The sequence below is a fragment of the Lissotriton helveticus genome, chromosome 3_1, assembly GCF_964261635.1.
Source record: "Lissotriton helveticus chromosome 3_1, aLisHel1.1, whole genome shotgun sequence".
In the NCBI taxonomy this organism is placed as follows: domain Eukaryota; kingdom Metazoa; phylum Chordata; class Amphibia; order Caudata; family Salamandridae; genus Lissotriton; species Lissotriton helveticus.
The window spans coordinates 738,638,241-738,665,136 of NC_136061.1; positions in this window are offsets into that span (position 1 = coordinate 738,638,241).

Consider the following 26,896-nt stretch of genomic DNA (forward strand, 5'->3'; position numbering starts at 1 on the left):
GCTGTTAAAACAGATATGTTCTTCCCTTGGGCTAAGGATCTTTCTTTTGCTACAGCAGTTTGAACCGCAGTCAGAATTTTTTCAGTAGAACTGAATTTCATTTCAGCTTGTGTGTACAAGTTTGATTTATAAGCTATTGGTACCGTTTCTCCCTCATTAGAGGTCAGGTACGTGAATCTGCATCTTCCTGGGATGACTCGGATTACAAGGTTGCGTTCATTTGCTCGTGTTTGCAGTTTTGTTTTAGTTAACATATCTGTTTGTATTGATCTTAAAATTTTTGTGTGTTTCTGAGTCCAATTGATTGGTTTGAAATCAGGTTTTATTAATTCGTAGAAAGGTTTAACCCTCTCTGCATAGTTTAGAATGTAAGTTCTTCCAAAATTCAGGAAACCTAGAATTGATTGTAAGTTTTTTAGCGTCTTTGGAGCTTGGAGTACTGCACACTTCTCTAAGAAGTTGTCTGCTAGGCTTTTGCCTTCACTTGATAACTCATATCCCAAAAATAGGACAGTGAGGTGGGCAATTCGTGACTTTTTGAAGTTGAATTTGTACCCTTCAGATACGAACCCAAGTATAATTGTGTTCACTCTTTTCAAGTGTGTCTCCAGGTCGTCGTCTGTAAGATAGATGTCATCGACATAAGATAATGCCTCATCATCATACATTTGTAGTAATTCTCTTACCCTTGCTGAAAATAATCCTGGGCTGTTCTTGAATCCCTGGGGGAGACGACAAAATTGCCTATGCGCCCCCATACTTGAGAAAGCGGTCAAATACCTGCTTTCTGGTGCTATGTTTTGACAGAAGAAACCATTTGAGATATCTAATGTCGTTATATATTTTTGGTGCACGGTGTTGTTCATCAATGCTGCACTGTGTGAGTTTTGTACTGCAAATGTTTTACAGCAGGTGTTTTGGTGTCTGTAGTCCAAAACTAGACGATATGAATCGTCTGGCTTGGAGACAGGAAACAAAGGATTGTTCATTTGTGAGGTGCATGTTTCAATCACCCCCTGATATTCAAGTTGATCTAAGATCTCCCTGACTTGTTTTTTAGCTTCTTGCTTAACAGGATACTGCCTCTGTGCAGTAGGTTGATTTTTTAACTGAATGTTATGGTGAGGAGAATCCTCATCCCATCCTACATGATTTTTATATAATGCAGGGGCTTGGGCCACTGCCCATTTTCTAGCAAATGTGTATTGTTTATGAATTGGAATGTGATTTGAGAAGGCAGGCATAATCATTTCTTCGCCATGTGGGCACTCCCTGACAAACTCTGGTGGCCAGTCTTTCTCTGCTAGCAGGATATCATAGCCTTTAGATAGGTTCTCCCAAAAGAGACCTTTTATTTTCCTAGTTTTGTCCCCTTCTATACGTAATGTTATTTCATATAATTTATGGGGCACACTAACTCTGGTGTCTGCTGTTTCCACCTGAATGTATTCATTCGTGTCCAATTCATTCGTGTCCACTGTCTCCAGAAGATTCATCAGGATCTTGCGAGCTATGGTCACTTCTGCTGCGCTGTCTAGCATTGTCTGGGCCCATTCTCCGTTCTTGAGTTCTGTCTTCAGAATCCTCGGCATGTTTTATATTAATACTGGCTACCTTCTTTTTGGGAAATTGTAATTTTTTACTTTGATGAGCAGGTTCCTTGTCTTTGGACTTGACGCGCTCTTCTTTATGTTCTGACCGTCCTCTTCTTTCCGATTTCTGTGAGGAAGTCTGAAAAGATCGAGAGGGACGTGTATCATTATCTTGATATCTGTCAGGTTTTCTTAAATTATCCCTATTTCTAAGGTTGTATCTTTTTTCAGAGGGCTCATGTTGTGGAGACCTGCCCCCCCCCCGTTCTGGAGATCTATTTCTCAGTTGGGGAGACTTTCCTCTGGACTGGAACTGTTTTTCTCTGGGAGTAGTTTGTTTATTACCCTCCCACTTATTTTTTGAAGTAATGAGATTATTTTTAATAAAGCTCTTTTCAGGATTTTCAGTTAGTTGTGGTTTTAGTGGTTTCCCACCCAAACTATCTCTACCTAATTCTACATAGGATTTTTCAATTATTCCGGCGAGTTCAAAAGGTTGTTCTGATATATATGTTTCTTTCAATTTTTGGCGGATCGCCACAGATGCTGCTTCTCCTTTTATGTTGGCTAATAGTATAGCCGAGACTTGCTTAAAGTCTTTCAATAATTTCATACCTAGATTTAAAGCAGGCTCTAGACCGTATTCATTTTGAATCTGTCTTAGTACGTCTAGTATAACCGCCATAGACGGAACACCATGTGTTTTTCTGTATATTGAAGCAAAGACTGTGCCCAAGTGTCACAGTCCTCCACATGTGGTGCGATCCCCTTTGGAAGACAGATAGTCAGAATTCTGTGTTTGTCATGAGGTGTAGTATCAGGAAATACTGCCTCTATCTGAGTAATTTTTTGAGCTAACCAGAACGGAATTTGTTCCCGTTTTGCGGGTAATTTGCCAATGACTGATTGTATAGTCTGTGGTGTGATTTTATTTGTGTTCTCGTGGTGAGGGGTGTGCTGTGGAATTTTTATTGCTGGTTGGACTGTTAAAGTCCGCATGACATATTGTCTATGTATTTTAATTAGTTGTTTTAACTGAACTAAAAGTTCTCCGCTTGACATTTTATCAATGTCGGGATGTGGTGTGTAGCCGGCTAGAACTGGCCATGTGGCTCCTGGTCTTCCCAGTGGAGTGATTTTGATGTTTTAGGGCGCCATTAAACCCCAGAGTTGATGCTCTTGGTATGTTAGTGGAATTTCAATGTCCTCGAAAGGGATGTATTCCTCTGGAGATTCATCTATTTTGTAGTAGTGAAAATCGCGTGTCACAGCATGTGCTGCTGGAAAATGTATCCAGGAATAGAATACCTCTGTCTGCCGATATTCATGGGCCTCTACCACAAATATGACTGTACCACCTCTTGATGATACCCCATTTTTTATAAGTTTGTAAGTTACACTCTTCCTTACATTGACTGGGATGATTATAGCATCCGGGTCATCTTCCGAAGACTTGTGTCTTCCGCTAAAAGTTGAGCTGCCAAAACATCTCTTTCTCTGTCGTCGTCTGACATTTTACTGACTGAAAGTTTGCAGAGCAAGTTTCAACGAAACAAAGATTAGGTGCACAATATTTTGGAACACTGTATCCTTCAACGTTGACTAAACCAAAAACTAATACATAGGAATCTCTTCCTACTAAGTTTTGGCAGATATTAACCTTTTCCACACTCCAGACGTCTATTGGAGTATTTACGGGGAAAAAGGGGTCTGTGTGAAAAGCACGACTGAGTTACTCTAGCATCTAGCGTTAAATTATCGCCTTACCAAACGTTGGGCGCCATGTAGTGGAGTTTCTATATTCCCAATAGGCTCTGCGCATTAGAATAACATAAACGATAGTTTAGACGTAGGAATTGGGTCGACTAGGCCTCTATTGAATATATTAGACTTAATTATGAATGCCAGCTAGCTCAGAGGTCACTAGAAACTTTCTCGAGTAAACAGGAATGTGTTAACTTTCCTGAATAGACAAGAAGGGATTAGTTTCTGACAACCGCATAAACATGACAACTTTGCTCCCTCCAGAATAAGGAGTATATCTCCAGAGTCGCGGAAACAATAGATAACTATTTCACTCAGTCAATCGTGCATACTTAGTTTCACCAGAAGCGCAGAGAAATAGAGAGACCGGCGTTTTCAATAAAAGTAGTTATTTATTGAACAGTTTTCTTTCTCATGCAAGATAAGTGAGTTGCCACAATTGCAATACTTGTCATAAAGTAAAGTGCGTACAGTAAAAGGAGTATTATAAAATAATACTGTAAAAGCATGGTATGGTTTCTAAGCCATACGGTATCTAAAATAGATAAAATATATAAATAGATAAAACCATGACTAAACATACTCAACTGGTGCTTCTAAGATACGCCTACCCCGGTGTACCTAACCTAAGCCTAGTACGTGGGAAGGAGTAAGTGAGCTGCACTTCAAGTTAAGATAGTTTTTGCCAAGAATCTGAATCAAGAATTCTCTAAGGATTTAATCAGCTCTGTACCTTGGTTAATGAATGAAGGAGGTCTTGTATCTCTCTCTCAGGACTCGATCTCCCAGCAACCCGTAAGGGTGACTGGAAACACTGGAGCTGGATTTCTCGGCAGGAAAAAAGACAGCGTCTCTCTCAGTGCGTCAATGGGAGGGTCGGCTTCCTTCGGCACTTGCCACAGCAGGGCGTCGGGCAAGTAGATAGCTGATCTGCTCCAAACCACCGTGTGCTTTGCTAGGGCAGCTGCTGGTATATTTATACCTGGAAGGTGCTGAGTTTGACGTAAGGTTGGACATAAGACGTCACTAAGAACTCGCAGTTCTTTCAGGACTCCAGGAGTTCTTGGACAAATCAAAACAGAAGCAGGGGGAATTCCCGGGCTGCTGGAGGCTTGGTTTGTTTAAGAACGCGTTGTACTTTCTAGGAGTCTATGGGAGTAGCCTTGCCGTATTTGGACCGCATTGGCTATGACTTAATATGGATATGATTCTTATGCCTTTATAAGGATATGATTTGTTATAAACACATAAGGGCATAAATCGGGAATATTTAAATAGGGTCCTAGATACGTTCACAACAAAGTATGACACCTAAGGATTTAGCGCAGTCCACAATAATGGGTTTACTGTTGAGTAGATTCAACTGATCCAACCAGGATTGAACAGGAGGCAACATGAGGAGAAAAAGTTAGTGCACTAACATCCAGTTGTGAATAGTGTTGAAAGTAGAACTGAGTAGTGAGAGATCATGAGGGGAAGACACCTTGAGGTATATTTGGGTGTCATCCGCATAGAGATGGTAGAGGATTCCAGATTTGCTTAGGAGGTCCCCTAATGGTTCCAGATGAAGATTAAACAGAGTGGGAGCAAGGATAGAACCTTGAGGGACACCTTGACCAACCACCAGTGGAGACGAGAGACTGTTCGCAATCTTAATCATATGGGATCTGTCCTAGAGGAAAGAGGCAAACCATTTGAGTACTGTGACTTCCACGCCCATTCTCTGATGAAGAATGTTCAGAGGGTGTTGTGATTAACAGTGTCAAAATCTGCAGAGAGGTCAAGAAGAATCAGAAGGCACGATTCCCCCGAATTGAGAATATGCAGCGCCTCATCGATCACTTGCAGCAGGGCTGTTTCAGTGCTGCAATTTTGAATAAATCCCGACTGGAACATGTTGAGGAGATTATTGTCCATAATGTGTTGGGACAGTTGTTTTGCAACACATTTTTCTGTGATCTTTGAAAGAAAAGGGAGATTGGTGATGGGGCGGAAGGTATTGAGGTCACTTGCATCTGCAGAGGGTTTTTTCAGAAGGGGGTAACCTGTCCTGTTTTGAGGACAACTGGGAGGGATCCTTGACTGAGGAAGAGGAAGAGATTGACTAGCCTGGTCCAGTAGGAAAGAGTGTTGGTATAGAAATCAATGGCAATGCCACTGGGTATGGGGTCAGAAGAATGGTTGCAGGGTTTGGTTTTGTGGATGCATTTGAGGATATCAACCTCCGAGATGGCGGCAAATTTCTGCCAGGTGACTAAGGCTTTTCGCTCCTCGATGGCTGTGGGGTGGGTGACCGGTTTCACCAGAGATTTTACCTTTTTATTGAAGAATAAAGCAAACTCAGTGTCTTTCTTTGAAGCATCCTCGGGCTTGATGGTTTGGGGAGAACAATTTGGGTTTTTGATGAGGTTTTGGGTCTGTTTTTAGCTGAATGGAGGAGGGGTCTGAAATGAGATGTTTTTTCCTGGAAGATGTGCTGGAGGTATTTGGATCTTGCTGAGCGTAAAAGAGAGAGGTTGGGGGTGGATGGAGAATGTCCCCAGTGCTTCTCCAAAATTCTGAGGTTTTTCCTTTCGTCATAGAGAGCTTTGTTAAACCAAGGAGCTGATGGGGTGGGTCTTTTCCTTTTGCTTTGGAGTGGAGCAACCTTGTCGATTTCGACTGCAAGGATTGAGAGGCAGAGGGGAGTGAGATCGTTGACATCCGTATTGGGGTCTAGGTTAGGAAGTGAACGCATAGCAGAATCACATAGAATCTCAAGATCAATGTTTTTTGTGTTGCGGAACCACTTAGAGGCTCTTTTAGGTTGGCCGAGAGTTAAAATGTGGGAGAGATGAAAACAGAAGGGGATGAGGAAATGGTCAGACCAGTCAACACGGATGGGTGAAGCAGTGGTAATCTGGTCTGATTTGGATATCACAAGGTCAGAATTGAGCCCTTGGCGTGTGTAATTTCCGAGCAGTGTTGGGCAAGATCGTTAGCTGAGAGAAAGGTTGCAAGCTTGTTAGCAGCCGCGTCTTCCACGGAGCCCCAGTAGAGCTTGAAAGCACCTAGGAAGATCTGCTTGTCGCTTTGTGAATATTGGTCACTAATGAAGTCGATGAATTCCTCTATGAAGGAAAAGCAATTACCAGGCAGGTGGTAGATGATATGGAACCTGAAGGGTGAGCCATGCTGAACTTGGAGTTCTAGGGAAAGGCATTCAAAGGTGCGAAAGAGGGTGGTGGGAAAGGTTTTGATTTAGAGGGTGTTTTTGTAGATAATCGCAACACCTCCCCCGATCTTGCCTGTTCTGTCGTTTCTGAGGATGGAGTAATCAGTAGGTAACAAAAGATCAAAAGAAGTGTGAGAGGAGTCGTTAAACCAGGTCTCAGTGAGAAAGAGCATGTCGTGGTGAGTGATAGTGTCAGAGATTTCCAGTTTGTGTTTGGTTGCAGATCTGCAATTATGGAGTATACAGTGTAGGTCTGACGCAACTGTTTTGGTGATGTGAGTGTCTGGACTGATGAGGGGGATAGGGATTAGATTCTTGAATGAGGGTGCCCCTTGAGGGGGAGGCTGATAAGTTCTGAAGGAAGAGATGGTTTGAATGGCAAATTGAGTAGAGTTGTTAGGAGAGGCAAGTGGAGGGGAATTGACATTGATGGTCTTGTAGGTAGCCAATAAGTTGGTGATGTCTGTGGGGAACAGATTGTGGTTGGTTCTATTGGGGCGTGGGAGCAAGGAACTCCTCGGGAGGTTATTGTGGGGGGGACATTTTAGTATATAAGAGTGAAATGGACGCTACAAGCTGGGAAATGGAAGAGATGAGAGAATCAAGTTTTGTGGCCAGAGAGAGGTGTGCTGAGCAAGGAGTGAGAGAGTAGCCTAGGCGGAGGAGTACAGGAGGAGGTGGGGATCTGGGAGAGTGTTGGGATGCGAGGGTCAAAGGTGGGGGAGGAAGTGAAGTAGGCGAAGGAGGACAAGGGGCTGTGGGGGACTGGGAAAAGAGATGTGATGCAAGGGGGAAAGAAGGTGGTAGAAAGGAGTGAATGGAGTTACTGTGATATTTTTACTGGTGTTGAGCATAGGTGAAGAATAGAGATCATACCTAGGAGGAGAGAGTTGAGAAGTAGAAATGGATGGCTGGAGGAGGAGGGGGGAAAGAGTGGGGTTATGGGAAGGCCATGGATACAGTGAGATGAGAGGAGAAGGGGCTGAACAGGTAGAAGAGGGAGGGAGGTCAAATGGAGGCCATAGGAGTGGGGAGAAGAGAGAGGGTGCAGGCCAGGTGCCATGGGTAATGAAAGGTGAATGTAGGGGTAAAGGCACCAGGCAGAGTGGGCGAGGTCGAGCAAAATGAAAGTTGTGGGAGGAGTGAGGGACTGTGCAGTCAGAGGGAGGGAACAGGGAGGAATTACAAAGAGGGCAAACAGGGTTGTGAAGCATAGGGGGGAATGTAAGATGTGAAGAGATAGGAGGTGTGAGGTCAGTGGGAGGGAAGACGATGGGATTACCAAAAGGGGAGGCAGGGATGTGAGGCATTGGAAGGATCAGAGAAAGTTGAAGAGAGATGGGAGAAGTAAGAACAGAATTGAGGGTATGAGGAAAGGGGAAGAGCGGAAAGGGGTGAGGAGCAGAGGGGAGTGAGGGGGGAGGGTAAGTCGAGTTGATTGGTAGTTCAGATTGTAAGAAAGGTGGATTAAATAGGGGGAAATTGGAAGGAATAATTGAGAACGGGAGTGGGAGAAGGCAGTGGAATAATGAGGAGATGTAGGATGTAGAGGTGAAGTGGGGTGTTAAGCAGATGAGGTAAGGGGGAGGTCCCGTTGGGAAGGTGGCAGAATAGAAGGCGCGGGAACGAAGGAAGAGGGGATAAAGGGTTTACCTGTGACTCCCGGGAGAGCGGTCTGAAGGAATGTGTGGGGGGTCAAGGGGGGAGAAAGGGGGAAAGTAGACGAGCTAGAAGAAGACGAAAGGGAAGAATCTAGAGAGATAGTAGTCGCAGTGGTGGGACGAAGGGAGTGGAAGATGTGGTCAAAGAGAGAGAGACAGGAGTCAGAAGCCTGGATCATGACAGTGCCATTGTTATAAAGAGCAATGGTGAGATAGCCATTAAAGCGAGTGGAGGGAGAAATTTTTAACCGCTTCCCTTGCGGAAAAGAAGAGGAGGAGGAGATGTTGAAGGAATTGGAGAAGCTGGAGGACCAGGAAGGGATGTCATTAGTGAAGAAGATGAAGTAATTTTTAATCTTCCCTAGGCGCACATTATGGAATTGGTCCACAAAAAGGGAATCTGGAAATTGTTCAATGATGGTATGCTTGAACCGTTTAGCTTGTGCTTTGGACATATAAGGGGGATTAATGAACTTTTTACTTTGAAGCAATTGATTCCAGACTTAATTCGACTGGAAGCCATGATAAGGAGATGAGGTGAGGACGTGGTGCAGTGGACAGAAAAAGGGGCCACTAGGATAGTGATGGCGCATAGAGGTGAAATAAGAGTGGTGCGCAAATTCTGGAAATCAATGAGAATAAAACCAATAGGAGTGAGGTCAAATCAGGACCAACGGTAGATATCCGACAAGGCTAGAAATAGGTAGAATGGTACAGGGGAGAAGCAGCATTAAAACATGTGTGCATACCTCGTTTGTTTCTAATAGAGGAAGAGGAAGCACCAAAAGGGGGCTTGCCCAATCCAAGATGGCCATCAAAGATTTGAAAGCATTCCTCTTTCTGTTCTAAGCACTGCCTGGTGGCAAAGGCCGCCATTTTAGGGTCAGGCATCCAGGATTCTGGGCATGGGGGGCCCACTCTAGGCCTCACATGCGGCCCCAGCTAACAGTAACCGAAATTCAGGGGGAATATTCTTACATCAGTGCACCAGGCCCTGCGCACATGGAACCTTCTGCGTTAATATCGGCTCCTCTGTTGATGCCCGATCTAGGCAACGTCGCCATCTTGAGATCAGGCATGCCGTGCGTGCATCGCTGAATGGCACAAACAGCACTAGCGTACAAAATCGGGGTACAGCCTGGTGTTGCTCTCGCGCCTCACTTGTGTGGTGCTCTGACGGTCCCCCGGCCTCACAGCGGGACTCCCCCTTGCATCTTCCAATGGCACGGGAAACAACGGGATAAAAGCGGGATGCCTTCCTCCGCGTCTGATCCCTCATCGCCGGTATCTACATCTGCACCCCCAGGGATTGTCCCGGTTGCAGGCGATCCTTTCCGCTCCCCCGCTCAGCCCAGTACTCAAAGGCGTCGGTCCATGTTCCAGTAGCCCTATGCAGTCGCACGGAGTGTAGGCCCGCCCTGCAGCTACTTCAGGGACCCAGGGCACAGCCTCGATCACCACTGCAATGGCGCTGTTGTCGGTCGAGCAGGTATTCACCACTTTCCGCCCCTCAAGGCTGAGTTGGGAGTCAGTGGTTGACGGGGCAGCTCTAATTAATTGCCGTCAGCTCACCTCCACGATCAGATCAAGTCTTGGTATTCCCGGCGGCCGCTGGGGAAGCTGGGAGGTGTAGCGCCTGCCCAGGGTAATGTAGCGCCTGCCCGAGGTAATGTGGCGCCTGCCTGGGGTAATGTAGCACCTGCCTGGGGTAATATAGCGCCTGCCCGGGGTAATGTAGCGCCTGCCTGGGGGGCATGTAGCGCCTGCCCGGAGTAATGCAGCGCCTGCCCGGGCTGATGTAGCGCCTGCCCCGGGGGATGTAATGCGGGTGTATTTCAGCAGCCTCCGATCCTTGGGGGAGGGGAGCATATGTTCACCAGCTCGTTGTTTTTATGGTTAAACTGACTGGTATCTTGACTTACTGGAGCAGGTTATCGGTACTGGCGCTGGTGCTGGCTTTGCTCCTGAGGTAGAGGGGTTTTTGCCTAGGCTTGCACGATTGGGCTGCCCTCCCTGATTACAAACTGCCACCTCTCCTGAGAGCGCTGTGCAAATAGTCGCTTGTTTGGCTGACGTGTCAGAGAGCCAGGGATGACCAGGCTCTGACTGTATCTTTGTCCTCCTAGGCAGGCTCGGGAGTGTGTTGCTTCCAGTTTCAGTTTCGTTTCCCGGCTCTTTGAATGATCCGCGATATTCTAGCCCCATTAGGCATAAACCGCACTTCCAAGGTACTGACCTTTTTACATATCACTATTGTCCCAATCAAACCACTATCATTCTGACCATGATTCAGTCTCAAGCTGGCTGGTACCTGGCTGATTATTGGTGTGCTTGTAGCTCTCTCCGCTGGTCGTCGCTGTGGCTACGGGTGCAGTTGTTGCTATCGAGACCTCCCTCACTTCATACACGGTCGGGCGATCGTACCAGCCCCCCGCTGAAACTGATCGATTGAAACTTAGCATACCTTCATGCTTTCTTTGGGCGCTGCTGTTGCTGGCTTTATTGGAGCTGCGGCGGATCCTTGGCTGTGCTTCCCGTTGGGTTTCAGTTTGTGGGACGCCATCACACCGCCATTTTACCTCTGCATCTCTCACCTCTTCCTCCGTCCATAAGTTTGTTTTATTCTTCTCCCTGGGCACCAGAGGAGGTTGTGGTGGTGATCACATCGGCAGTGAGTCTTCTGATGAACGAATCATCGGTTCTTGTGTCTCTGGGTAACTTGTACTCATCGGGGATTTGTGTTCTTTACTCCGGTCCGATGGAGCTGCTGCCATTCCTCACTCGCCCGTCTTTTAGTTCAGCTGGACGCTAGACAGGCAAGGTGCTCTTTCACGGTGACTGTGTGACTGCGAGATGACCTTGAGGCACTTCAACTTTCCAAACCAAGAAAGCCCCATGGTTTAATGAGCATCTGCTCTCCTTAAAAAAATTCTGCAAGAGAGCAGAAAGGGATTGGAGAAAATACTTTGACCCAGATAGAAAAAACGAACTACAAAGCCGCGATCAGACGCTATCATAAAAAACTAAAACTGGCTTGAGCCTCATTTTATGAGATGAAATCAGTCAGGCACTTAATTCCCCCAAATAACTATTTAGAGTGGTAAAAAACTTGACCACACCGGAAGAAACCAATGGCCCCCTAAAGGCCTCGATAGGAAGGTGCAACCAAATAGCGTATTTATTTCAGAAAAAAGTGTCTGATGTCTATGATCTCTTTCAAAGCACGGTTCTAGCCAAGTCTCATATGGTCAGTCTCTCAGCTTCTTCTCCTAGTCTTACACACTTCACCGGCCTCGATGAGGAAGCTATTCTTAAGTTGCTCAAATCCATCAAGTCATGCTCTCCTCTGGACTTGGCACCCCCGCATGCTATCCTCAAGGTGACGGAGGTTGTCCTCACCCCTCTAGTGAAAATACTTAATAAATCTCTTGAATCAGGATCTGTCCCCCGTGCCTGGAAACACGTCATAATAAAACCAATTTTAAAAAAAAAAACTTGTCTGGTCCCGGCCAATTTGAGCAGCCTTCAACCCATCTCCCTTCTTCCTCTCCTGGGCAAACTTCTGGACAGGTATATCAACCAAACACTAGACAAGTTTCTGGAAGAGAACACACTTCTCCACCCCATGTAGATGGGCTTTCGTGCCTTCCATAGTACAGAAGCAGCACTCTTGGCTGTCACAGAGGAACTCAAAATCTTACTTGACAGCGGAGGGTCAGCCGCAATCATTCTGCTTGACCTTAGTGCCGCGTTCGACACCGTCAACCAGGACTTGCTAACAAATAGATTGAAGAAAGTAGGTATCCAGGACAGAGACTTGGATTGGTTAGGCTCCTTTCTAGATGATCGGTCGCTCCAAGTTCTGGATCAGGACTGCCTCTCTGACAGTCTGCCCTTAAAGTCTGGAGTGCCACAGGGCTCCTCCCTAAGCCCGACCTTATTTAATATATATGTAAGGCAGCTTGCCAACATTACACAGGAGTTTGACATCCTAGGCATTTTATACGCGGCCGACACCCAGCTGATCATTGATCTATCCCAGGACCACCATCAGGGAGACTCTTCATTGGGCCCCTGCCTGAACAAACTGGCCAACTGGATGTCAAATATCTTCCTAAAATTGAACGGTGAAAAGACCGAACTCATGATCTTGGATAACAGGGCTATCCAGAGACCCCTAAATCACTGGCCTCCTTGCATGGGTGACCCTCCAGTTCCTAAACTGGTTGGTAAAGTAAAAAATGTAGGTATGTTGCTCAATAGTGCACTCTCAATGAACAAACAGGCAAACAATTTGTCGGGCATCTGATTTGGACTCCTGAGGATGCTCAGAAAGATATTGGAACACATCCCGGAGCAACTTAAGAAAACTGTCATGCAGTCTTTGATAGTCTCCCGTCTGGACTATGTGAACTCCCTATACCTGGGCTCCCCCAAGTACGTCACTAAGAGTCTCCAGATTGTGCAGAATGCGGCGGCCAGGCTCCTACTCAAACTCCATAGACAAGCGCCAGTTAGAGAATCCTTGAAACTACTCCATTGGCTTCCAATAGCATCAAGAGTAAAATTTAAAGCCCTCTGTCTCGCTCTCAGGGCACTAAATAACAAAGGCCCACCCAACCTGAAATCCCTGATCTCGGTTTATGCCCCCTCGAGATCTCTAAGGTTCTTTTACTCACACCTCCTCAGCACTACTACAATCAAAAAATCTAGATGGGGAGGCAGATCTTTCTCCCACTTGCTTCCAAAACTGTGGAATGAGCTCCCGCTGGACCTTAGAGGGCAGCAAAATGAACTAATATTCAGGAAAAGGCTGAAGATCTGGTTATTCCTATCTAACTATTAAAAGGCCTTCTGTCTTCCACCACAGATCTTATCGTCCTCGCGGGGTAGCCTCTGGGTAGCCATGTACTATATAAATCCCTTTAAATTTCAATTTCAATTTCATGATCCTGGCAAAGATTTCCTATAGGAGGCTCTAGAAGAAGCAGAAGAAGAGGATGTAGCCTTACGGCTAGGGCTGCCAACTTTAGAGCTGGGAAACCAAGTTCAAGTCTTGGAGTTGGCTCAGCTTCCTGTGATTCTGGGCAAATCACCTAGTATCCCTGTGCCCATCACAAACAATGTTAAATATGTATAAATGAAAGAAAAAACTAGCATTTGTAACTAAAAGCACCACTTTGTGCTTTTTCTTCAAAGTTACCTGAAATGATATATCAGTGCCTCCTACGAGGCTGCAGCTGTTTAAAATGGTGGGAGGGGTGAGCAGGCACAAAGGGAGACAAAACTTCAACAAGCCCAATCCCCCTTTAGAAGAAAGCCCAAAATGAATAGCCTACCAAAAAGTTGCCCAACTGACTGTGGAAATTCAAAGAACAAAAAAGCTAAATAAATTCAATCAACAGAGCGAGAGGCACAGCGAGGGAGGCTGCATGAACACAACTAGGGCATTTAGAGGAGGTGGGAGGGAGTAATACTATATTTACATGAAAGCAGCTATGTCTCCAAATCAGAACACAAGCAAACAGTAACAGACTAGGAAACTAGGAAAACAAGCATTTGCAATGCAATAGGTCTCGTATTAGGAAAGTTTGAGCTATTGGTCTTGTAAATGACACATTTTTCATTTAGGTTTTGTTTTTGAAAATAGCGAAATTAATAGCTTTGTCATTTACCATGCCAATAGTTATAACTTTCGCAAATGTGACACCTATAGCATTTGTAATGCAATATGTGTTGTATTTACGTGACTTACATGTATTGATATTACAAATAACAATGTTATGCTATGCTATATTTTGTTATGCTATGTTTTGTTGTGTTTAATTATGCTATGCTTTGTTTTGTTATGCTATGTTTTGCTATGCTATGTTTAGTTATGCTATGTTTTGTTATGCTATGTTTTGTTATGCTATGCTAAGCTTTGTTTTATGCTATGTTGTGTTTTGTTATGCTATGCTATGCTTTGTTGTGTTTTGTTATGCTATGCTATGCTTTGTTATATATGCTATGGTTTGTTGTGTTTTGCTATGTTTTGTTTTGCTATGTTTTGTTATGCTATGTTTTGTTATGCTATGTTTTGTTATGCTATGCTTTGTTGTGTTTTGCTATGCTATGCTTTGTTATACTATTCTATGCTTTGTTTTGCTATGCTTTGTTTTGTTATGCTATGTTTTGTTATGCTATGGTATGTTTTGTTGTGTTTTGTTATGCTATGCTTTGTTATGCTATGCTATGTTTTCCTATCCTATGCTTTATTTTGTTATGCTATGTTTTGTTATGCTATGCTGGTGAGGGTGAGTGAGGGTGGGTGGGTGAGGGTGGGTGAGGGAGGGTGGGTGAGGGAGGGTGGGTGAGGGAGGGAGAGGGAGGGTGGGTGAGTGAGGGTGGGTGAGTGAGGGAGGGTGGATGGGTGAGTGAGGGAGGGTGGGTGGGTGAGTGAGGGTGAGTGTGTTAGAGCGAGGGTGAGAGGTTGTGTATCCTATGCTTTTTTTATTATGGCATGCTATGTTTTGTTATGCTATGCTGATGAGGGTGTATGAGGGTGAGTGAGGGTGAGTGAGGGGGTGTGAGGGTGAGGGCGAGGGTGTGATGGTGTGTGAGGGTGAGAGGGTTGGGAGGGTGAGGGGGTGTGAGGGTGAGGGTGTGAGGGTGTGTGAGGGTGTGTGCGGGTGAGGGGGTGTAAGGGTGAGGGGGGTGAGGGGGTATGAGGGGGGTTTGAGGGGGGTGTGAGGGGGGTGTGAGGGTGAGGGGGTGTGAGGGTGAGGGGGTGTGAGGGTGAGGGTGTAAGGGGGTGTGTGGGTGTGTGAGGGTGTGTGAGGGAGTGTGGGTGTGTGAGACAAATAGAGGAAGAGTGGAAAGGTCAAGACAGTGAAGGGGCAGGAGGGAGTGAGGCGGAAACTGAGGAAGAGTGGAGAGGCCAAGACAGTGAAGGGGCAGGAGAGAGTGAGGCGGAAACTGAGAAAGAGTGGAGAGGCCAAGACAGTGAAGGGGCAGGAGAGAGTGAGGCGGAAACTGAGGAAGAGTGGAGAGGCCAAGACAGGGAAGGGGCAGGAGAGAGTGAGACAGAAATAGAGGAAGAGTGGAGAGGCCAAGACAGTGAAGGGGCAGGAGAGAGTGAGACAGAAATAGAGGAAGAGTGGAGAGGCCAAGACAGTGAAGGGGCAGAAGAGAGTGAGAGAGAAATAGAGGAAGAGTGGGGAGGCCAAGACAGGGAAGGGGCAGGAGAGAGTGAGACAGAAATAGAGGAAGAGTGGAGAGGCCATGACAGGGAAGGGGCAGGAGAGAGTGAGACAGAAATAGAGGAAGAGTGGAGAGGCCAAGACAGTGAAGGTGCAGGAGAGTTTGAGACAGAAATAGAGGAAGAGTGGAGAGGCCAAGACAGTGAGGGGGCAGGAGAGAGTGAGACAGAAATAGAGGAAGAGTGGAGAGGCCAAGACAGTGAAGGGGCAGGAGAGAGTGAGACAAATAGAGGAAGAGTGGAGAGGCCAAGACAGTGAAGGGGCAGGAGAGAGTGAGACAGAAATAGAGGAAGAGTGGAGAGGCCAAGACAGTGAAGGGGCAGGAGAGAGTGAGGCGGAAACTGAGGTAGAGTGGAGAGGCCAAGACAGTGAAGGGGCAGGAGAGAGTGAGGCGGAAACTGAAGAAGAGTGGAGAGGTCAAGACAGTGAAGGGACAGGAGAGAGTGACACAGAAATAGAGGAAGAGTGGAGAGGCCAAGACAGTGAAGGGTAGGAGAGTGAGACAGAAACGAAAGGCACATGGCGCATTGCGAACAAATGTGAACATTAACAATGCAAAAATACAACAAAGCAAGGCGAAGTTGTGGTGTGCATGGACCTAAGAACAAACTGCAGGAAGAAGCTGCCTCAGCCATGTCTGGAGGATGTAAAAAGGGGTCGACAGAAGGCCATTCCTGGCCAGGCAGCCATTGTTCCAGTGTCGTCCCCTTTAGATGGTCAGTAGGAGCAAGTGGGAGGAGGGAGTGGGAGAGGGGTGTGAGATAGATCAAAGCCTTTACTGTTGTCAGTGGCCGCAGGCTGCCAGTGGGAGGGAAGGAGCATATGGCGAGCGGCGGGGGAGTCTGGTGCGAGGTGTGGGGGGCAGGGGAGGGGGAGCAGGCATATGGGGTGTGAGTGAGGCCAAGCGCGCGCCTGGGAAAGCTTGCGTATTACCATGAAGGTTTATGCGACAGACCAAACCTTAGCTAGCCTCTTTGCAGGTCTCTTTAGCAGAGGCGGTCCTATGCACGAGACCTGACAACAAAGGGTTTCTGAGGGGGACAGATTGCAATCTTGGAAAATTGGACAATCTGCCCACGAGCATCGGCAGGCATGAGAGAAGAAACTGAACACAAAATTGACAGTTGTCTAAAAACACAAAACGGCTTTCTAGGTGTAGTGTATGAACACAAAAAAGGTAGAGTGTCTAAAAACATGGAAAACAAACGGTTCTGTAGTTCTAGTCCCCAAAGGGTTCAATTCTTATTGAGGGTGAGAAAACATAACACACATGCCTCAGTGGAGACAGGAGACATGCCAGTCTAAAAACACAAAAGGTAGAAGCTTCTATAGACAAAATATGGGTCTAAGCAGACAGATGCGAACGGACCACACTTAAAATGGCTTGTTAAAACGTGCAGCATTTTAGTTTATGAAGACTATGGTGTTTTTTTTTTTTTTACAAAGCTTGACAACAAAAAAACGCAGCATATACGCACAGCATGTGTGTTGAATGGGGTGTGAAAGCACCGACTGCGCATCTGTTTAAAGGTAACGCTGCTGCATTTGTGTCCGAGGGTGGTAGAGGCCGGAAGCAACTATGGGCTATTGTGCCTGAGACTTCCCACGCAATGAGAAGTGAAAGAAACCAAGCTACATTCTCGGAGAGCAGCGGGGACTAGTCTGGAAAGCCCCTGGATGCACAGAGTGCACATTCAGTGCTTGCTGCACGCAGACGTCAGGCTGTTAAATTAAAAGTCACATTTTCTATTAACTCGCATGGAAGACTAGAGAGAATGCCATACCTGCTGCAAACTGTGTGCATCCCGCCAGGCTCAAAATAAAAGCGGCTGCCAAGTACAGTGGAGAACATTGTATGTTTACATCAACTAATACAACAAGTGGCAATGCCGTGGTAACGTGAGCACTTGTGTGGTGGTACAAACAATAGTTGAAAAGCTGCAAGGAGACAGATGCGAACGGACCACACTTAAAATGGCTTGTTAAAACGTGCAGCATTTTAGTTTATGAAGACTATGGTGATTTTTTTTTTTTACAAAGCTTGACAACAAAAAAACGCAGCATATACGCACAGCATGTGTGTTGAATGGGGTGTGAAAGCACCGACTGCGCATCTGTTTAAAGGTAACGCTGCTGCATTTGTGTCCGAGGGTGGTAGAGGCCGGAAGCAACTATGGGCTATTGTGCCTGAGACTTCCCACGCGATGAGAACTGAAAGAAACCAAGCTACATTCTCGGAGAGCAGCGGGGACTACTCTGGAAAGCCCCTGGATGCACAGAGTGCACATTCAGTGCTTGCTGCACGCAGACGTCAGGCTGTTAAATTAAAAGTCACATTTTCTATTAACTCGCATGGAAGACTAGAGAGAATGCCATACCTGCTGCAAACTGTGTGCATCCCGCCAGGCTCAAAATAAAAGCGGCTGCCAAGTACAGTGGAGAACATTGTATGTTTACATCAACTAATACAACAAGTGGCAATGCCGTGGTAACGTGAGCACTTGTGTGGTGGTACAAACAATAGTTGAAAAGCTGCAAGGACGCTTTTTCAAAGCAATTACGGCAACATTTTACCACAATAAAAGCGGAGAAAAAGGCACACGATCACAGCGGGCTTTGAGTGTGATGGACGAAACGCATTCTCCAACTCTGTTGCGGATGGCAGGGCAAGAATTGTTAAAGTACGGCCGGCCACATAATTAGGGGAGAAGAAGCCGCACACCACACGCTGGGAGAAGCCCTTTGATGTGCTGTGCGGCCGCGATGCGCGCTCTGTGTCGCGATGCGCGCTCTGTGCTGGGGGAGGGCCATTAGGAACAGGAACAGATGGCCATGAAAGTGTATGGGCCAAATGCGCGTGCCTGCACGTGCACTCGAAGAAAACGCCATGGAAAAAAGTGGTGGTTTGACTATCCGATGGAGCACATGAATTCTCCCCCATTTCCCATTGCTTCGCAATGGAAAAGGACGAGACCTAAAAAATAGTCCTCCAAAGAACACATCAAGAACCATGGCGAAATGAGGCAGTACTTAGTCCCTGCCGCCTGGGAGGAACAGAAGGGAAAAAGGAGGACAAAGAGGCGGGGCTGACCACTAGCAAGCAAGGATTTTTAAAGGACACTGAAACAAACAAACAAATCAAAAGCAGGGGGATGGCTGTAAGTCCACAGGAGAAATTACAACAGGTCTCGAATGCTCGACCTAAAAAGGGTCACAGTGGGTGAGGTTTAAATATAATGAAGTAGTAAATAGGAATGCACACTAGCAGCTTGCCCTTGATATTATCTCTAAACTTTGAGAGCTTGCGAAAATCTATGGATAATTGATAAATCTGGATTAAAAAAAAACAGAATCTAGTAAATGCCTGGCTGTGAGAAATTCATTTTATTTTTAGGGGAAACTATCTGTGTGCTCCCAGAGATGCCTTGTTATTAAGTATCCTATCCAATGGGATACTTCACTGGCAGACTACAGCGAGAGAGGCCACAATCCTGATGGCTGATCATCCACGTTGCTAAAAAAAGATGACTTAACAGACCTAAACTAGTGTCAGGATATAAAACCTTGGCTCAGTTGGAATCTTGACTTAAACAGCAAGGGAGTCAGAGTAAATGTGTGCTATGTTGTGTACTGCAAACAAACCAAACAATACAGCTAAGAAATATCGCATTTTGGGGCATATTATCAAGAACGGCGTTAAAATTATCGCTGGTTTAGCTGCAGAAAACTGCCACTAAAGCGGCGATAATGGGCTTGATAATATGCCCGGAGAATTCCGATAGAAGCCCATGTTCACACCAGAACATGGACTTCCATTAGAGTTCTCAAGGGCATATTATCTAGTCCATTATCGCCGCTTTAGCAGCAGTTTTCTGCCGCTAAACCAGCGATCATTTTTAACGTCATTCTTGATAATATGCCCCCATATGATCCATATCAAGTGTTAGCAAATGGAGAACTTTTTAATAGGAAAATGTGCAAAAATGAAGAAGACACATTGTTTATTGAGAATATAAAAATAATCTGTTTCAGAAACAGCAATTCAAAGGAGTGGTTTTTCAAAAATATCCTCTAGAAAGTAGTAACATACTTAAGGGCTTATTTATGATCCCTTGCTTCACTTTTGCCCCGCCGGCGCATCACTTTTTGTGACGCACCAGCAGGGTAAAAAATGCACCATGTTGCGTCATATTTACAAAGTGACGCATCTAGGTAGATGCGTCACTTTGTAAACCCCTGCGCCACATTATACCTGCGCCAGTTATAATGTATGCAGGGTGGGTGTTCTGACGCAAGTAAGCCTCGTAGAAGTGACGCAGTAAAATCTATGAGATTTCACTGCGTCACTTCTGGTATTTTCCCTTCTGCATCATTGTTACCACCATCTTAATGGCAGGAAGATCTCTGCTTCTGACACATACTAGCCCTCACCATCACTCTGGTCTAAACACCCAGGCATTGTTCTCTGACAGTTGACGCACTTATCCACCTTGGAATCTGCCAAACTGAAGTGTGATTGGGTGGGTAGGGTGACATTGGCCTCCGGACGGATGAGCCCTCTGAAGCACCTGCTAACCCCGCTGGTGCTAATAGTAAAAACAAGAGTTCCCATACTTCTCCCTAAGAAGCTGCAGTTGAGAGTTCTGAAGACTTGGACTGATGACCACGCTCATTTTGCCTTCACACAGCTCCATATTTCAGACTATACTTTTGTAGTAGGATCTGTTTGTCCTCCATTGGGTAATGAACTCCACTGTTTGCTAAACTGACCAGGCTTTTGACTAAATTTGACCCAGGCCCTGTCATTATCAGAGGGTGACTTGACCATGGTGCTGGACCCACTGCTACACAAGATTATACATACATATCTCCAGCTCACTACAGGTAGTCCAGACAACTTCTTTCTCACAATGACAACTGTATTGCCAAAGTCTCAGACATGTGACTTCCAAGTGGGAAGTGTCTCGGATAATTCCCTGAATCTTCGCATGGTATCATCCAAATCATGCACATGGTGCCTAGATGTATCTACATTCATGATACCAGATGTCAAACAGAAACTCCTTTCCCGGCTCATGGAATATCTGGACCTCAATGGTCTAACTGCTCCCTCGAAACACATATTATATGCGGCGGGCAAGTCATACCTTAGAGGTCTGCTTCTGATGGATGCTAATGTCACAAGAAAGACGGCAGAACGCAACAGATTGGCTCAGGAAGAAAAAGTCAAATCCCTGCAGGCAGCCTACTCTGTTATGCTCCCTTCTCAATAAAAAACACACATTGAATACGACCTACACATTGATTGAAGAGCAAGTGCTCATGAGGATTAAACAGAAAAACAACACGCAGGGTGAAAAGGCAGGGAAGCTCTTGGAACTACAGCTCGCAAAAAAAGAGGCAAAGACAACAATTCCAGCAATATATGATGCCTCTGGATCCCTGCTTTCCAGCTCTAACCTCATTTCGTGTGCGCTTGCCACCTTTATCTCGGATCTTTACTCATCAGACTATTCAGATGATACTAACGATTCGAAAAATCCTTCTTATTGTGGATTCACCTTCCTGAGCTCCCCCTCCACCTCAGGCAGGAGATGGAACAGGACATTAAAAGAGGTGGGACACTGGGATGTGGGTAGGTCATACATGGTTGAGAGAACTGTGAAGGACATCACAGCTCCATCAGTTATTTATTTATTTATTATGAGTTTTATATAGCGCTAACCAGACCGGAAGGTATCGGAGCACTTTACAGCAAGAATCATTCATAGGATAGATTAAGCAATTTAGCATATATAAAAGAAACATGTCACTCGTAAGTAAGAAATCGCATTAGACTCTACAGGGACCAAATGACAGTTATCGCGGTAGAATGTAAAGGCAACATATGATGCCCCGCTGAGGTAGTCGTAGGGAACCCCATGACTCACGGATGGGTTCGGCTGGTGAGTGGGGGCGGGTGGTAGTCAATGCGGAGTGTGGGGTAGAGGTCATTGAAGCCTAAGTGTTCGTGTGCGACTATGGTTTGTCTTTGGTGACTGGCTTGTAGCTATCCATTTGGGGGAGATCGGTTGAGGAGGAAGTCCTTGAGTTGCCATTTGAATTTTATGTAGGAGGGGTTAGTCCTGATTTGGACTGGAAGGGAGTTCCATATTTCTGGCGCATTTCCTGCAAAAGATCGAGATGCGTTTTTTTGTCTACGAGATTTCGGGGGATAAGGAGTAGAGTGTTTGTGCTCCTCAGGGTTCTTGACTACCCGGCCTTGTCTCTGTGTGCAATACTTTGTGCTTGAGGCAAGCAGTTCTGAATGTGGCACGCATTTCAACAGGGAGCCATTTTAGCTCTTTGAGTGCAGGCGAGATGTGATCATATTCCTATACTCTGGTGACCATTCTGGCTGCTGCATTCAGAGTTTATCTGAGTGGAGCTAGATGGGATTTTGCTGCTCCTGTGAGGGTTGCAATTCCGTAGTCCAGTCTGGACAGTACCAGGGATTGTGTGGCTTGTTTGAGGTCACTAAGAGGGATGAAGGGTTTAATTTTGTTGAGTAGTTTAACGTTGAGGAATGCGCTTTTAGCAGTGTTTTTGATGTGTTTGTTCATGTCTAGTTTGGGGTCCAAAGTGATTCCCAACGATTTTTCAGAATCAGCTAGGGTGAGGTTACGATTGAGAGCCTCGATGGTTTTTATCCATTCTGTGATTTGGGTGTTCTCTTCTTTCTTAGAGATGACATGATCAATTGTAAGAATGCCTTTGAGGCACCAGTCTTGGCAAATGAAGGACTTAGAGTCAATGGACACAGCCTCATCATGCCATAACGGGGCTTCGAGGTGGGCATGCTCATCCTCCCAGAGGTGCCCGTGTCGATTTCCAAATCTTATGCATTTCCAGAAGGATAAGGTTATGGAGGTCTGATGACATATTTTGGAGACAGCATATAGAAGTGACATACTATCCATGGCCGCATATAACTTAGCCGCCGCCAACCTATGAACATTAGAATCCCAAATAAACTGCATGACAGTCAAACTGTCTCAAGTAGCTTGCCGGTATGTTAAACTGGAGCATGCTGAAAACATAATTGAATGTAGGGACCACCATCATCTTGATCGTTTGGACATTGCCCCACAAGAGAGTTGGAGAAATCTCCATGTGTTAAAGTCTGCTTTCATCTTCCAAAAGTGGGAGCACATTGTATTTGGCCATGGTGGGAAAGTCAGTGCTAATCTGTTCCCAAGTATTCCAGCCCTTTGGGGGTCCATTTTGCTGGCAACCATTGAAGCGAAGAACGAGGAGTGGTGAGTGTCATGTGCATTGTCTCTGTTTTGGCCTAATTGATATTGTACCCAGAGAAAACAGAGAAGTTTGCAATGAGTAACATCAAGGCCAGCACTGAATTTTCAGGATTACTCAACGTCAAGAGAACATCGTCCGTTTAAAGTATCAATCTGAGATCACCTGATGAGGTGGTTATTCCAGAGATTGAAGTGGACAATCGTATGGCAGTGGCCTATGGTTCCACGGCCAACAGGAAAAGCAATGGTGACAGAGGGCAGCCCTGCCTCGTGCCACATCAAATTGGTGTCCAGTCCGAAAGAAATCCATTTCAAAGGACCTGGGCCATTGGAGCTGTGTATAGACAGCAGAGCATTCATAGGAAGCTGGGACGTATGCTGAAATACTTTAAGATACGAAAAAGATAGGACCGCTCAACCCGATCAAGCGTCTTTTCGGTATCTAAAGAGAGAAAACGTTTTGCATCAATATTAACAGTAGTCTGCACTGTGATATGCACCAGAGTGCGTAAATAATTATGGGAAGAGTGACCCGGCATTAATCCTACTTGGTGTACATGAACAAGAAGATGGATAACCTTACCCAGTCTATTAGCCAGGACCTTGTCCAGGATTATCATGTCACAATTCAAGCGGGAAATCGGGTGGTAGTTAGTACAGAAAGGCAGATCACTAACTGGCTTAGGAATCATATGATATGAGCTCTATTGACTTCCTCTTGCAAAGAGTCTAAGGTTTTAGCCTCTTGAAATATTGCTGTAATGAGGGGCACAGTGATTGACGGAGTAAATTTATAAAGTTACTCTATAGGGAATCGATCTTCACTAGGCATCTTGCCAGTTGCCACCCATACAGCTGCAACACTGCTTTTAATCAGTGTCGAAGACACACACTTGCCTCCATAAAGCATCTTCATTACATTCTTACTTGGTTTGCTGGGGCCATTACAAAAAACCTGATCACAGGACAGGATGATCTACTGATCAACAGACTATTCTGGAGCACCTCCTCTCATTATGTGACAACAATCACGTGACATCTCCTATTATCCAACGCAATGGGTGTACCTAATGGTCAACCATGACAGAGAACTCTGAGAATCACGGTCAAAATTCATTTATTTTAAAATTCTCCACGATTGGCACGGGTCACCGGAACGTCTCCTCTGGGCGAAATTGGCACTATCCTCCAACTGCTGGAGATGTAGCTCTTTTCACAGCAACATTCTGCACATATTATGATACTGCCCTTGACTAATGCGCTTTTGGGCGCAGGTATGGCAAATACTCATGGATGTGCTGCTCGGAAGCATACATTCAAACCTTTAAACTCATAATATAACAATGGGTATTTTGAAGTGGGAACCGAGAACTACAAGTTAATAAAAACTTTGTACGGGGCTTTAAACATAGTTTAGGTAAACAATTTGAACAGTCGCCCCTCCCCTAGTGGATTTTCTTACCAAGTGCAGCAGTTCCCGTTTGCTCTGTTGCAGGCTACATACAACCAATCTATTAAGTGCAAACACTTTGTGTGAGTCCCCTCATAGCATACTGCTGTCCTCATACATCAATAATTAATGTTATAACAGTCAAGAGGGAGGGTTTTCAGCGTGTAGGAAGTGGTGGCGCTCAGCTATATTTGCGTGCGTGTTAAGTAAAGTTCAAGTGAATATGGTGCTAGCCAGGTAGGGGAGGCTCCGTTAACCCCTATATGCGTGGAGGGAAATCCTACAACAACGTAGTACTACCAAATCCTGGGCACTCATACAATGGTGTATTTAGAAAAGGATCACTATAACGTAAGTCCATGAGAAAATAAAATTTCAATTAAGTTCGCAAAAGTGTTGTTTCTTGTTTCTTTTAATTTCATTCGCGTTGAAAAGCAATCAGCACAAAACAACCAGCCAACACGAGTTTCGTCTAGGAGGATACTCCCATGACTTCTTCAGGGCTGTGATTCTGAAAGCAAAGCGGCATAATCGAGATGTACCACAGGGTGTGTGGGAACGAATTCAGTCTATGAGTTGATCTGTAACTGGTTTTAGTGGTGTCAAGAGTCAATAAGAGCCACGGATGTGCACACGGGTGTGTGTACATTGGTAAACGATTTGGGTCAGTGTAGCATAACTAATTCCCCTGGCTCACGTCCATTCCACGTAATAAAGGGATGGCAAGGAAAAGACACGGGTATGTGTCCGGAATCATGCGATTTCTAGAGTAGCGGGAAGCGTCATCCGTGGCTCCCGTCCATAAACTTCTGGTGTGTTATGCTACACTGACCCAAATCGTTTACCAATATACACACACCCATGTGCACATCCGTGGCTCTTATTGACTCTTATCACCGGCATCTCAATTATGCCTTGCTTTCAGAATCACAGCCCTGAAGAAGTCATGGGAGTATCCTCCTAGACGAAACACGTGTTGGCTGGTTTTTTGTGCTGATTGCTTTTCGACGCCAATGAAATTAAAAGAAACAAGAAGCAACTCTTCTGCAAACTTTATTGAAATTTAATTTTCTCATGGACTTACTTTATAGTAATCCTTTTCTAAATACACCATTGTATGAGGGCCCATGAATTGGTAGTAAATGAATGTTGTAATGTCAGGAGTCACAAAGTGTCAGTCACAAAATATAAGCAGAAATTCTTGTGTGGCGTGTTGTCAGCCTCAAGAGGAGCGTTTAAAATCCCTTCATTATGCCGGGCATGGAGACTTCCACTACAAGAAATGAAGCCATAAATACTACAAGTGCATTATAGCCTAAGGTACTTGTTTTACTGCAGATCAGATACCCATCACATTTTGACAGACTATCCTATCTGCCAAAATCTAAAAAAGACACTTAGAAATGTATCTTCAAGAGCAGCAAAAGTTAGCATATCCTTAAGGAAATCATATTCGTATAGAACTTGTCAAGATATAAGTGGACTCTCACTAGGTTCACAATGGAGGTGGATATTAACATATTAATATATTTACAATACTGGTAATGTTCAATCCCATAAATGATTCATAAGTTGTTTCCTGTTATCAGCAATTGGACAAAGTACAAAATACAAAATTAGTGTTGGGAGTTTGAAGCATTTGATAGGATATGCTTTGGTAATGCTCTATACAGTGGTTTTTTACATCTCACATATTGACTAAGGTTTTGGATTATGATACAGTGTCAGAGTGAAGAATACTATTTTATGGGGAGACCTGAAAATTATATCATTGCTTTTCCAGGAATCTATGCAAATTATTTTTTTGCTGCTTTACGAATGCTAGGCCATTAATTATGTTGTGTTGGAGACCCGAGAAAGTGAAGTGTAGCAAATGTTTAAAGGAACTGATTTAGAAGCACAATGCACTGATTTAAAATAATTTTAGATCAATACTATTACTACATCTAGAGCGGAATGATATGCAGGTGCAGGCTAACACATTTGCCCAGGAGCAAAAGTTGAGAGTAGTGGACAACTTGCCGAAAGTGTAAGTGCCTCAGCTGTACAGCCCCTTGCCACAAGGGCATTAAACTTTGAGAATATATTAAGCAGTGACGGTTCTTCATGAAGGCAAGGGGGCATCGCTCTCTGCCCGCTGCAGCGGCGCTAAACATGAATAATAAAATGGCAATTAAATCATTTAATTGCCATTTTATTTTTTATGTTTAACACGCAGCAGCCTTCAGCCAGGATAAATGGGGGCATTTCCTCCTCTGCTGCCTATTGACAGCATAGAGGACTGGAGGAGCAAGATTTACCCTCCAAAGCATGCTTGTCAGTTTGGCCTGCTCTCTTGAGCCAGTCAAAGTGACATGTGCACTTTGCAGTTCTCTACTCAGCTGTCTTAGACAACTAGGTGGACACCAAGCACAGGGCTACAGGGCCTGAAGGAGCATCCAGCCAGGATGCTCAATCCAATGCTGGTGTTGTTTTCATGCTGGTGAGAGTAGCGCCAGGATTGGTTAGTGGAATTTCGTGGAGGCTGGAGCCACTGAGCCAACGGAGGAGGGACTGAGGAGTATGTCAGACATGCAGCAGGCAAGGTAATCCACTTTATTCTTTATTATTTGGCACTCACCTTGCCTGCATGCAGGACCCCCAACCGGCCACTAAATTGCCAGGACGCTGAAGGATTAT